Below are 13,311 nucleotides of genomic sequence, written 5' to 3'. Positions count from 1 at the left end.
CAAAAGTGAGACCAAGCAAAAACAAATAAAAACCAGGAAATGACTTCACGCAGAGCCCTTATCTCACAGCTAGACTGCTGAAGTGTCCAGTGTCACATCATTGTTCTGTGTTTACAGAAGGCAAACACATTTCAGCAGATGTGGGACTTCTATCCACGCTTTTGGGGAACTCCCGTCTTCATGCAGAACTGTCTTTCCTCCCTTGTGTGCCTCACACCCTTCGTTGGATTTGAAGAGTATTGCTATATGTTTTTAAAAGTAATTTTCAAAGTCTCATTTTGTGGTGAAAACATGTGACACAGAAGTGTCCCCTTTAACATTTTCGTGTCAGTGGGCTTGAGTATATTTACCTCTTAGTGCAGCAGAGCTCTGGAATGTTCTCATCTTGCAAAACTGAGAGTCTCCCCTCATTTTCCCTCCTCTCTCAGATTCTGGCATTCTTCATTCTAGTCTATCTTTTGCCTTAACGAATCAGACTACTTAAGTATCTCAGATAAGTGGAATCATACACACACACACACACACACACACACACACACACACACTTGTGATTAGCTTATTTTGCTTAGCCTAATGTTCTGGAGGTTTATCAATGCTCTATTCTTTTGTGGGATGGGTAATATTTGACAATCTCTACATATCATGTCTTATTTGTTTATTCATCCTTCAGTGAATACTAGCTGTCTCTGCCTCTTTGCTATTCATATGTAAGAACTGTATAATTGTGCTTTGAAAATGAATGTGCAAATAGCAAATCCCTTTCTCCCAGCCTCCTTCCCATCTTCCTTCCCTCCCTGCCCTTCCTTGAGGTCAAATCAACGGCTATGTACTTACTCGGTAAGTGCTCTCCCACTGAGATACATCCCACCTCCATTCTTTTTGTTGTGTGCGGTGGATTGTACCCTGGGATGCTGAGCCAGAATATGACTTTTCTTCCTTAGGTTGCTTTCATCCTGTTGCTTTTGGTAACAGGAAAAGAGCTAAGTCAGGGACTGTGATCCCAGCACTTGGAAGGTGGAGGCAAGATGATCTGGACTTTAAGACCAATCTTGGCTACATGATGAGGTCTTGTCTCAGAAAGCTAAAATAAATTTTAAAAATTAGAAATGGAAACTATTTCTATGTGTGGTTTGAACCCCATGTCTTCCTCTGTGAATTCCTACCTATTAGTAAGGATGGCTTCAGTCATTGCATTTCAAAGGACTTGTCAAAGGAAGGTCTTGTCCAGTGACTGCTGTACCCTTGGCTACCAAGTAGTCAGTTGTGTTACTGTTGTGTGTAAATCTACAGTTTCCTACTAAAGCTCCGTGTTAACGACTTTTTCTGGATGATTGGAACTGAGGGCTCTGATACCATCAATGGAATAGATTCATAATCCATTAATGGGAAATTAGGAGGTAGGGCCTGATAGGAGGAAGGAGATCACCAGGGGAATGTCCAATCTTATCTCCAATCCCCGTGGTATCTCTGTCTCTCTGATCTCTCTCTGTCTGTCTGTCACTCTCTTTGTCTCCTTTCTATCTGTCGTGGACTGAGTCGTCCTGCTCCCCTGTATTTTTTCACTCCTGACACTGTCTCATTAGGACCAGCGGGTCCTATTAGGCAGCGGGTCTGGCTGACCTGGAACCAGAAGCTAAGATAAGTCCTCCCCTTTTGTGTTGTTTGTGTCTGGTGTTTTGCCACAGAGATGCCAAGTGGTGAACACAGTCACAGCATGCCCGGTCCGCAGTTTTATATCTGGACTCACTCTGGATTGCCCTCATGGATTCCAAGACAAAAGGATTCTTGAGAGCAGAGATTTGCCTTGTTCAGGTCACAGAACTGGTGAGAGGTTGAGGTGGGAAGGGGTCACCCAAGAACTCAGAGATTCCCTCCTTTGCCGGGCTGGTTGGAGACCGGCTGCTTTGACTTCCAGCTGTGTATTTGTGATCTGGGTGTCACGGCGATGGTGACAGGGTGGATGCTTGACATCTCTCCAGCCCACTGCTGCTCTTCTCCCAAACACGTTTTTCTTTGTGTCGTCTAGCTAGCACTTCCTTTCTGGCCATGGCACAAAACAATGGGCACAACTCCTTGGGGCTGGTGATATAGGTCAGCAGGTAAAAGCACTTGATACAAGTCTGATGGCCTCAGATCAATCCCTGGAATCGGTGGTGGGAGAACAGAGCCCACACCCAAATGTTACTCTCTGACTTCCACATGCAAAAAGATAAGACCTTGAGTCTTTGTAAGAGGTTGTTATTTTAGCTATAGTCTTAGTCTTTGGGGAAGTGATGTGTTGAGATAGGGTCTCACTCTGTAGCCTCGGCTAACCTGAAACTCACTGTGTTAGCTCATACTAATCACAAACTCATGGAGATCTTTCTAACTGGCAGGATTAGAGGTGTGAGTTACCAAGCTTGCAATGTAGACAAGGGTGACTTTGAACTTCTGATTCTCTCGTTTCTACCTTCCAATGCTAGGATCACAAGCATGTATCACTCTGGCCAGCATCTACAGTGCTGAGGTAGAACACCAGGGTTTTGTGCATTTCAGCCAAGCACTCAACTAACTGAGTCATGTGTTTTGTATCTTATATCTAGTTCTTTATCTGCTCCTCACAGGGAGCAACCCGATAGCTCTGCTCTGGAGAGATATTGATTTTTTTTTTAACACTCTCTTTAAAATTCATCATGCAGGATTGAACGGGCTCTTTCTTATCTCTGGCTGCTCCAGACTGTCCCAAGCCCTACTCTCTACTCTAAACATTATGCATTAATGCAACCCAGCTGGAGTCAGTTTTCCAACATCTAGTTAGTTTTGCTTTCCAAAACCTGCAGGATTTTTTTTTTTTTTTTGTGCTCAGCTCTATTTTTAGGCTGTTTTCCATTGGGAGAAGTAAGAATTGTACAAGGGGAAGAGCAGGGGAAGGACGCCAGCCCTGTTTGTCAGCCAGGAGTTACGCCACAGCACGTGTTTGCGCCATAGGCACAGGCGGGCAGGCCTTGCGACACCGCCCTCCCCTGCTCTCTCACTGCCAGTCCCTTTGAGCAGGGCTGGAACTCCTTTTCCCTACTCAGCACAAGGTGGGCTGTTTAGTAGTTTGTGTTTTCCCCAAGCCTGGACGAGTTAACAACTTCAATTGACTTGACTGTGATTTCCCCCACCCCAGTCTGCACTCATGCACCGAGAGTGAGAGTGTGTGTGTGTGTGTGTGTGTGTGTGTGTGTGTGTGTGTGTGTGGTGTGGGTCAGAAGGCAACTTCTGGAGTTGGTTCTCCCAGCACAGATTCAGGACCAGGAGCATCGAGCCAGTGCTCTCACTAGCCAGGTGTCACCTGCTGGCTGAGCCATCTCACCAACCTGGTATCAGGCATAGTTTCTTCTCTGCTCTTCCGTGCCTGCTGGCCAAGCTTTGGCCATGACCTGAGGCTGGATCATAGCCGTAAAGTATCTTAACCTGCAAGACTTAGTCTCTGGAATAGTTTCCCCTTCTCCTCCTCACTGTAGCTTCCTTCTTCCCTGCCTTTTCCTCTTCTTTCTGAAGGCAAAGTCCCACTGGAGCCCAGACTGACCTGAAACTCCTAGTGACCCTCCTGCCTCGGCCTCTCAAATTCTGGGGTTACAAGCATAAGACACCCACACATACCTAAAATTGCTTTTCGTTGCAGCAGAATTTTTGTTGTTACTGCTTTGAGAAAGGGTCTCATGTAGCCCTGCCTGACCTCAAATTCACTATATAGTCTTGTCTTGGTCAGTGTTCTGTAACTGCGAAGAGACACTTCTGACCATAGGAACTGTTATACAAGGAAGTATTTAATTGGGGCTGGCTTACAGTTTCAGAGGTTAGTCCATTATCATCGTGACAAACGCATGGCAGCCCACAGGCAGACATGGTGCTGGAGAAGTAGCTGAGAGTCCTACAGCTGGATCCACAAGCAGCAGACTGGGAGAGCCACTGGGCCTTGCTTGAGGTTTTGGAACCTCAAAGCCCACCCCCGGTGACACACTTCCTCCAAAGGCCACACCTCCTAGTTCTTCTCAAGTAGTGCCACTTCCTGATGACTAAGCGTTCAAATACATGAACCTATGGGGGGGGCATCCTTATTCAAACCACCAGTTCTTGATCTTCTGATCCTGACCTTTTCAAGTAGTGGAATTACGGTGTGTGCCTACTGCCTGGAGAGTCCTGCTACATAATTCAGTCTTGCCTCAGCCTCCTGAATGCTAGGTTTACAGACACTCACCATCACATCTAGATATCATTGCTGGTTTTTGCATTACAGTCTCCTGTAACCGCAGATAGCTTTAAACTTACTGTATAGCTAAGGATGGCCTTGGACTCCGGGTCCTCCTGCCCTCACCTTCCTAATACTGAGATTGCAGGCATACCCTACATCCTCTTTGTATGGTGCTGGGGGTCGCAAGTAGGGCTTTCTGCAGTCTAGATAAGCACTCTGCCAACTGAAGCACACCCTCAACCTCGGTTGCCCACTTTGTGAGTCATGTCCCAGGTGTACCTCTTAGAGTCCTCTGTGACCTTCTCTTTTTTAAGCTTGCTCTTAGAGGGGAAGACTAAGGGGAGAGCCACAGATTGTCTTCGAAGATCTCCCTCAAACTTAAGAGATGGACTCAACCATCCTCTCCCCAACTCATACCCACCCTCCACTCTATCCTAGTGTTGGGTGACAAAACCATTCCTGGGGAGACGCAACACACAGATCTTTACCCCAGATAGGGAACGTCCCCATGATAAACCAAAGTCCTGATCCCACCAAAGTCCAACTTGGTGAACTTATGAGTTATATTGGCGTTACTTACAGGAACATGGGGGAGGGGTTCCAGGAACAGAAACAACTCAAAGACAGCGGCATCACTAAGGCCCACCCCAGCGTGGGTGACAGCGCACAAAGCTGAGAGCCTGGAGCCCACTGCACAGCCTGCAGGCAGCTCGACAAATCGGAAAGTGTCCTTTTCAGGTGCTCAGTTGCTCTAAATATCTTTCAGGAAGCTAGGCTGGTTTCTGCTTCTTCCAGGCAGCTGGTCTGGTTTCTTTCTGAGTCTTCTTTGCAGATTTTCTCCCCCCAGAGTCTTTTTATTTATTTATTTATTTTTGCGCCACAGCTTGTCTGAGAACCTTCTTTGCAGTTGGGCTCTGTTTCCTCTGGTATCAGCGATTCTGATGGGTTTCAGGGAGTCTTAAAGGTTTTTTTTTTTTTTGTTTGTTTTTTTGTTTTTTTTTTTTTTAGTTTTTCTCTGCCTGCTAAAGGAGCTCCTCTGCAGGATTGGATGTTTTAACCTTCGTGGAAACTGTTGCCCAGCACCTGGATTTCTCCAGGTGGAGCATCAACATCGATGCAAACTCCACCCACCCGCCCACATACATACATGTCATTTGGAAAACCCAGTGCTGTGGTCAACACATGCAGTCACCATCGCACAGCGTTTGTTTATTTGAAGTCAGGCTCGACCTCCTGACCCTTGTGATTTCACTATGGAATGCTGACATTACAGATGTGTGCCACTACCCCTGGCACCATGGAATTCTTCACTAACATTCTGTCAAGTCGAACCTCTCAGTGTCAGAATCCACACAACTATGTACTTTCTCCATGGGGTTTAAACAAAATGAGTTATCACTCATTTACAAACATTAAATAATTTAGGCCGTTAGCAAGGCATGGTAGTGCGTGCCTTTGATCCCAGCGCTCAGGAGGCAGAGGTAGACGGAGCTCCAGGCCAGCCTGGTCTACATAGTGAGACCCTGTCAAAAATATAAAGTGAAACACCATAAATGTATCTCTTTGTTTGAAATAACTATAGACTCACAAGAGTTTGCAGAATAACACATGAAGTACCATGACCTTTTTGTTCAGCTTCTTCTGATTGAGACATCTTATGTAGCTCTAGTATAATATCAAAATGAAATTGACCTTGGCCTAGTACTGCTATTTGAACTGTAGAACATTGCATTTTGGAAAAGCATGACTATTCTGAAGATATTACACCTTTTTTGGGGGGGTAGTTCAAGGCACTGTTTCTCTGTATAGCCCTGGCTGTCCTGGAGCTTGCTCTGTAGACCAGGCTGACCTTGAACTTAGAGATCCTCCTGCCTCTACCTCCCGAGTGCTTAAAGGCATCAAAGGCATGCTCCACCACCTAGCAAACCTTTGTTAACACAGATCTCTGTGCCTTGACGGACTGAAGAGGCTGGTAGGGGGTTTAAAAACCTTCTCAGAGTAGAGCGATGTGTGAAGCAGTGCACACAACACCTACAGAAAGCTTTAGTAGTGTGGACCTAAGCAGAGTGTTGTTAAAAAAGACAGGACCCTGCCTGGCATGGTGGTTCGTGTCTATCATTACAACAGTTCAGGGGGCTGAGACAGGACCTTGAATTCAAGGTTAGTCTGTGCTGCATCTCTCCACGAACTAATTTCTAAATGTAAAACAATACCCAGGCCCTGGGGATGTAGCTCATTTGGTAGAGAGTTCGTTTTCTGTGCATGAAGTCTTGGATTCAACCTTCAGCACCACCTAAACTAGACATGGAGGCCTATGCCTGTAATCCTTGTGCTTCGGAGGTAGTGGCAGTAGGATCAGGAGTCCTGTGTCAGGGCTAGAGATGGCTCAGTGGTTAAGATCACTGGCTGATCTTCCAGAGGACTCAGTGGGTTCAGTTCCTAGTACCCCTGTATATGGCTAACAGCTATCTGTGTCTCCAGTTCCAGGGGACCCAGCACCTTCTTTGAACTCTGTGGTCACTGTGCACATTGATGCATAGCCATCCATGCAGGCAAAATACTCATACACATAAATTAGGAAAGGAGAGAGAAGGAAGGAGGGAGGAAGAGAGAGAGAGAGAGAGAGAGAGAGAGAGAGAGAGAGATCGTTCATTCAGTGTCATCCTTAGGATATATATAGAGTTCAAGGCCAACCCAGTCTAATGGAGCCGTCTCTAAGAACTCCAAATAAGTAAATGAATAACAGTATAGCAGAGAGGTGTGAGGTGTGGGTGAAGTCCTGTACCAGCGCTCAGGAGGCCAAGGCAGGAGAACAGAGAGATTCATGCTTGCTTGAGCTACATAGTGAGATACGGTCTCACAAAACCAGAAAATTTAGGCCGGAGAATTGGCTCAAGGGTTAAGAGCACTTGTTTTTCTTGCAGAGGACATGGGTTCAGTTTTCAGAGCCCACAGGGTGGCTCACAGCCATCTGTAACTGCAGTCACAGGGGATCCATAGCCTTCTTTTAACCTTCAAGGGCACCAGGAGCACATATGGTGCATAACATGCATGCATACAGACATACATATGTGCATACATACATACATACGTACAAGGAACTCATATATATAAAATAATAAATAAATCTAAAACCTTTTATAAAATAGCAACAATAAAAAATTAAAAACACCACCAAAATAAAACAAATATAAACAACAAAAGCCAGGCATAGAGGCTCTTATAATTTTAGCACTTGGAAAGCTGGGGCAGGAGGATCAGCGTGGCCTGGACTACAGAGTAAGAACCTGCCACAAATAACGACAAAATAAAACACTCAAAAAAACCAAAAGCAAACAACCAACACCCCTCCCCCAAATAACCCACCCACCACCACCACCACCACCAACACCCCCTCCCAAATAACAATAAAAACAAGGAAACACTGATTGAACAAGGAAACTTGTTGGAGGTTTGATTACCCCTCCTCCCCCACAGGTTGGCAAGTGCTCACCCACTGAGTGGACTTGGGTAAATTGCACAATCTGAGTTGATTCATCCGGAGCCAGGATGTGACCACAGTAGACCTTCTTCACTCTCTAATAATGCAACATTTAATTCAGATGGGAGAAAAAAGTAATGACATATGCGAAAAGAAGGAATCCCTTTTTCAAAATGGATTTTTCCCTCAGTGCAGTTTTAGGTTCATGGAAAAGAAAAAGATTCTTATTGCCCATCCACCTCTATGTCTTTGTCTGCATTTCTCCTCTAAATGTGGTTGAAATCTTAGTGTGTGCTCCCTATATCCCACAGACATTGAAACAGGGTCTCCACAGTAGCCCATCCTGGCCTTGGACTTCCATATAGCCTAAGAAGAACTTCATTTTCTTTCTTTTCTTCTTTTCTGAGACAGGATCTCTCTACACAACCCCGATTTTCCTGGAACTGGCTACCTAACCCAGGCTGACCTTGAACTCACAGAGCTCTGCTTTCCTCTTCCTCCCAAGGGCTGGGATTACAGACAGGAGCCACTACACCTGTAGGGAAACTTTCTGCTCTGGTCTCCACCTCCTTGAGTGCTGGGGTAACAGTGGTGGTTTCTCATGCCTGGCAGCTTCCAGGTTTTGAATATATATGTATATAAGCACATAACCTATGAACTGGATTCAGGAACCTCCTATGTCATCTGTGCAGTTAGCCTCCCGTCTCTACTTCCATTCGTATACAAGTCACAAATATTTCTTTAATAAAAGTCACCTGGCAGGAGGAGCCCTGTCAATTTGAGGCCAGCCTGGGCTACAAAGGGGGTTCAGGACAGCCAGGGCTATTAACTTAGAAAAAAAAAAACCCTGTCTTGAAAAACAAAACAAACAAAAAGACACCTTCCCTCATCTTTGGATGGTGGGTGGTGACATAAAGGTTTGGTTTTGCTGTTTACTGGATGTCTTGCTTCACTCTCTCGTACGTGGGATCTTTCAAGCAAGCAAATAATGACACTTTTGGTCTAATTAGCAACATGAGATTGCTCACAGCCTGCCGGAGCTTGTTCCCTCCATCCCTCCTTCCCTGGGGAGTAGGTGTAGGCACCAGTGTGGTTTAAACATTTAACTCTAAGCAGTTGGTGCAAGAGCAAGGAAATAGAGTTGCTTGCTGCTGTTGTTGATAGCCACATCTTGGCAGCACTGGTAAGGGTTCGGTGACACCGGTCAGAGAATGGGAGCAAAGGTTATGGAGGAAAAGTGCCTCCATGTTCTTTTTGCTTAACTAGACCCGGCTCACCGACTTCACACGTTGAGTTCTCCAGCAGGTGTGTGGTGGTTTGTGAGTATGAGAATATCATTTTAGGTACTTGCTATGCTAATGTCTCATTTACACGATGAGGCCTGTCTCTTCTTTCATACCAAGAGCTTAACTGGTCCAGGTGAAAGGATTGAATAGCAAATAGTCCAGTCTTCCCTTGCTTAGGGTTGTACTCAACACCCTGGGTTGTCGTAAGTATATAATGTGACCACCTGGGAGGGGACAGCTATTTACTTCTGTACCAAGTATGTGATCATTTTACACACACACACACACACACACACACACACACACACACTCACACACTCACAGGGCTGGAGATGTAGCTCAGTTGATGGAGTGCTTGCCTAGTATGCCTAAAAAACCCTGGATTCCGTTCTCAACATCAAATAAACCAAGTGTGATAGTTCATGCTTGTCATTTCTTGGCTAAATAAGGAGTTTAAGGCCAGCCCAGGTTATATGAGACCCTGTTTCTAAAACAGAACAAACCAGCCACAAACACACGTTCTTTTTAACTTCTTCCTTTCTTGGTCTTTGGCTTGATTCCTTGAACTTTCTAATCTCCAATCTCCCCTTTATTCCTTCCCATAAACAAGGGGTGGAAGGCTGTGGAATGTGAACTAGACTGTTCGGTAGTTTCTTTTGGCTTTCGTGGGGGGTCCAGATTGTAACTTAAGAGTCTAAGGGCAATTGTCAATCAGTTCCACCAATTGGAGTCGCCTGACTTGAAGAATGCCCCCTTAAAGAACGTTCAGATTCTTGGCAGCCTCTTCTCAAGGGCTGAATTCAAAATATCCACCGTGGAGCTGTGAGAGTTAGTGAAGCCCCAGGGGACCACATCTGAGCTAAAGATAAGGGTGTATTAGCAGAACAGGAGGAGGCAGGAGGAAGACTAAACAGCAAACCGAAGGAGGCATTTTTGGATGTAGTTGCAGCCAGTTGTTCCTAAGGAGTATCTATCATATTGAAGCAATTTTACCTCCCATGAGGACATTCATTTACCCATGGTTACAAGCTGACCGAATTCAGCTGTGTCCTCACATTCCATCTACATCTAGATATCTGGAACCCTATGGGGGTTAAGTCAACTTCCCCTTGCCTATCTGGTAGCAAAGGGGACTGGAGAACTTGGTCTTTGTTCTGGACACTCACTGCATTGTTGGCACCTGGGCAGGGAACATGCACCATTTGAGACTGCTTAACTGCCTTCTGTCTGGGGGGCTGACCTTAAGTCAAGAGAGTTAACATCTCCTTAGCCACCAATCTGATCACAGGGGATGGCCGGTTCAGGCTTTCCTTGGAGACGCATGGACGTTTCCCTTGCATCAGGCTTCTACCTGACTCTGTAAAGCCCCCCTTTCCTGTCATCTCTCTCAGCACTGTCCTCCTCTGTCCACCCCACCAATGTGATCCCTCAAGTTGGGCCCCAAGTCTAACCAGGATATCTCCTCTCTTTCCCCTCCCCAGGGAGATTCATGTGTTCCACCTTGGGTCCTTCCTTGTTACCTAGCTTCTCCGGGTCTGTGGATTGTAGCATGATTATCCTTTATTTTATACCGAATTATTAGACCTAATATCCACTTCTGTGTGAGTCCATACCATGTTTGTCTTTCTGGGTCTGGGTTACCTCACTCAGGATTTTTTTTTTATAGTTCATTCATCTGCCTTCAAATTTCCTGATGTCTTTGTTTCTAACAGCTGAGTAATTCTCCATTGTGTAAATGTACCACATTTTCTTTATCCATTCTTCGGTTGAGGTGGCATCTAGGCTGTTTCCAGGTTCTGGCTATGACAAATAAAGCTGCTGTGAACATAGTTGAGCAAGTGTCCTTGTAGTATGATTGAGTATCCTTTGGGTATATGCCCAAGAGTATTGCTGAGACTTGAGGTAGATTAATTTCCAATTTTCTGAGAAACAGCCATATTGATTTCCAAAACTGGCTGTACGAGTTTGTGTTTCCCTTCCTCCACATCCTCTCGGCACGAGCTGTCATTTGTGTTTTTCATCCTAGCCATTCCGACAGGTGTAAGATGTAATTTTAGTTGTTTTAATTTGTATTTTCCTGTTGTCGAAGGATGATGAACGTTTCTTTTTCTTTTTTCTTTTTAATTAGGCAAAGAATTTTATTAACCCTTTTCCAAACTTTATTCCCAGGCTTCTTCAGCTTAATTTGCTGCAAAGAATGAATTGTGTTTTAAGCAAAAACTGAAAAGAGCTGCAGTGTCCAAGGGGCTTGGGCTTAAAAATATTAGCGATCTAGATTTGATCAGATCCGTAAACAAAAGACCTTTAAAAAGCAGCTATGATATAAAATAGCAGCTCCTGTAACTACTGCAAGTGTTACTTCTTCAGACGTCGCCTCCTTTCAGTTTGCCTCGTTCTTAGAAGCCTTATCAAAATTCTCCACCAGATCTGGGACTTCATCATCATCATCATCCTCTCCAGTAGCAAGGGGTGCTTTTCCATCCACAGATTGTTCGGGCAGAGCTTCAGCCAGTCTCCGTAAACTAGACAGACTGTCTGCCCCAAGCTGGTTTAAAATGCTGGGAAGCATTTCTCTCAGTTGCTTTGTAATGGCCTGTAATGGTGAAGGTATTTGCTGCCAGAGACGCCTGGACTTTAGGGTTGTTAAAATGGATCACTGTTCCTTGGTTTGTAAACATGTTCACCTCTTCAGTACCAGAGATATTGTTCACCCCTAGCTTCTTTAAGGAGAACTGCAGTTTTTGATCACCTGCTGTGGCTGTTCTGTGAACCACCTTCTTTTTTCTGCGAGCAGTTCCTTTCCCACCAATGCGCGCTTGGCCAGTTTTTCCTGGTTTATGACTGTTTCTTTCATCTTGTCGGAATGGAAATGGGGCCACGCTGGGGACTAGGGTTTGCACTTAGGGGGTCTCGGGCGGACCAGCTGAGATAAGGCACGCGCACGCGCGCGCGCGCGCGCGCACACACACACACACACACACACACACACACACACACACGGGAACGCAAGATGGCAGCTAGAGTTGAACATTTTTTAAGTGATTCTCTGCCATTTGAAATGTTCTGTTCAGAATTCTCTGTTTAGGTCAGTGCCCCATTTTTTAATTGGATGACTTAGTTCTTTGATGTCTAGTTTCTTGAGTTCTTTATCTATTTTAAAGACCAACTTTTTGTCAGATGTGGAGTTGGTGAAGTTCTTGGTTGTCATTGGAGATCCTTCATCCATTGACTGATGGAGGCAGTTTCAGAGACCCATGACCAAACCTTGTGATAGGGGAATCCTGCTGAGGAGAAGGGGGAGGAAGTATAGGAAAAGTGGGGTCAGGAGCATCTCAGGAAAACAGAAACCAATAGTCTGGCTCCTGGGAACTCATGGAATCTGAACCAACAATCAGGGAGCCTGCGTGGGACTGACCTGGGACCGCTGCATATACATGACAGGTGTGTAGCTTGTTCTGTGTGTGGGACTCTCAGCATTAGGAACAGGGGCTGTCCCTGGTGCTTTGTCTGGCTCTTGGGAACCTATTCCTCATGCTGGGTTGCCTTGCCCAGCATCTATACAGGGGGAAGTGCTTGGTCTTATGGCAGCTTGATATGCCCTGCTTTGCTGATGCCCAGGGGAGGCCTGTCCCTTTCTGAGAGTTATGGAGGAGGGGTGGATGAGGGGGTGACGGGGAGGAGTGGGAGGAGAGAAGGCAGGGGATGTAAAATAAATTAATAAAAATAATAATAAAAGGGAGAAAAATAAATTTCAGCAAATGATGAAAGGTATAAATAAAGATTGATCTGTAGGGGTGCCATTCCCACCCTGTTCTCCATGAACTCCCAGCAATCTGTTCCTAAGTTTTGAGGTGAAGGAATGCCATCTGACCACTGGACTGGCTTGTAGGTGTCTGCAGAATCTCAAGTGGGCAGCCAAGGGCATGGCACGGGCCTGTAATACCAGGCTGAGAAAGGAGCAAGCTCTAGGCCGGCCTGGACTACATAGGAAAGCCCTGTCTCAAACAAAGAAAACAGTGGGAATTTGAACATGTGTCTAGGTGCACTGAGGTTGCTGGGGAGCAAGGTGGGGGTGTCTCCTGGCTGGGATGCACCGTCACCTATACTACCCCCAACGCCCCGCTTCCTGCTCCGCACCCTGCAAACCCAGTGAGGGGGACCCTTCCAAGAGACACGTACACTCGACGTTTTCCTTGTCGAGTCAGTCCACTCTGATTTCAGGAGTGGAGCGGGACTCACCCTTGGGCATTCTAGGGTGTTACCTCTGGCATTTGCTCTCACTGCAGAAAAACAAGTTCAAATGCAGCGCACCGGGTTTCTGAACA

At 45.8% G+C, this 13,311-nt stretch overlaps 1 protein-coding gene and 1 pseudogene across 5 annotated transcripts in view; one reads left to right on the top strand and one right to left on the bottom strand.

Annotated features, from left to right (window-relative positions):
* The window catches only part of Pfkfb3 (6-phosphofructo-2-kinase/fructose-2,6-biphosphatase 3), an 87,630-nt gene that overhangs the window by 42,162 nt on the left and 32,157 nt on the right, over positions 1-13,311 (top strand). The gene's annotated exons all lie outside the window — the stretch shown is intronic.
* Positions 7,648-11,840, bottom strand: LOC125417300 (transcription factor BTF3 pseudogene; annotated as a pseudogene).

The sequence above is a fragment of the Myodes glareolus genome, chromosome 14 (assembly GCF_982192425.1).
Source record: "Myodes glareolus chromosome 14, mMyoGla1.1, whole genome shotgun sequence".
Classification (NCBI taxonomy): domain Eukaryota; kingdom Metazoa; phylum Chordata; class Mammalia; order Rodentia; family Cricetidae; genus Myodes; species Myodes glareolus.
This window is presented reverse-complemented; position numbering and strand designations above follow the sequence as displayed.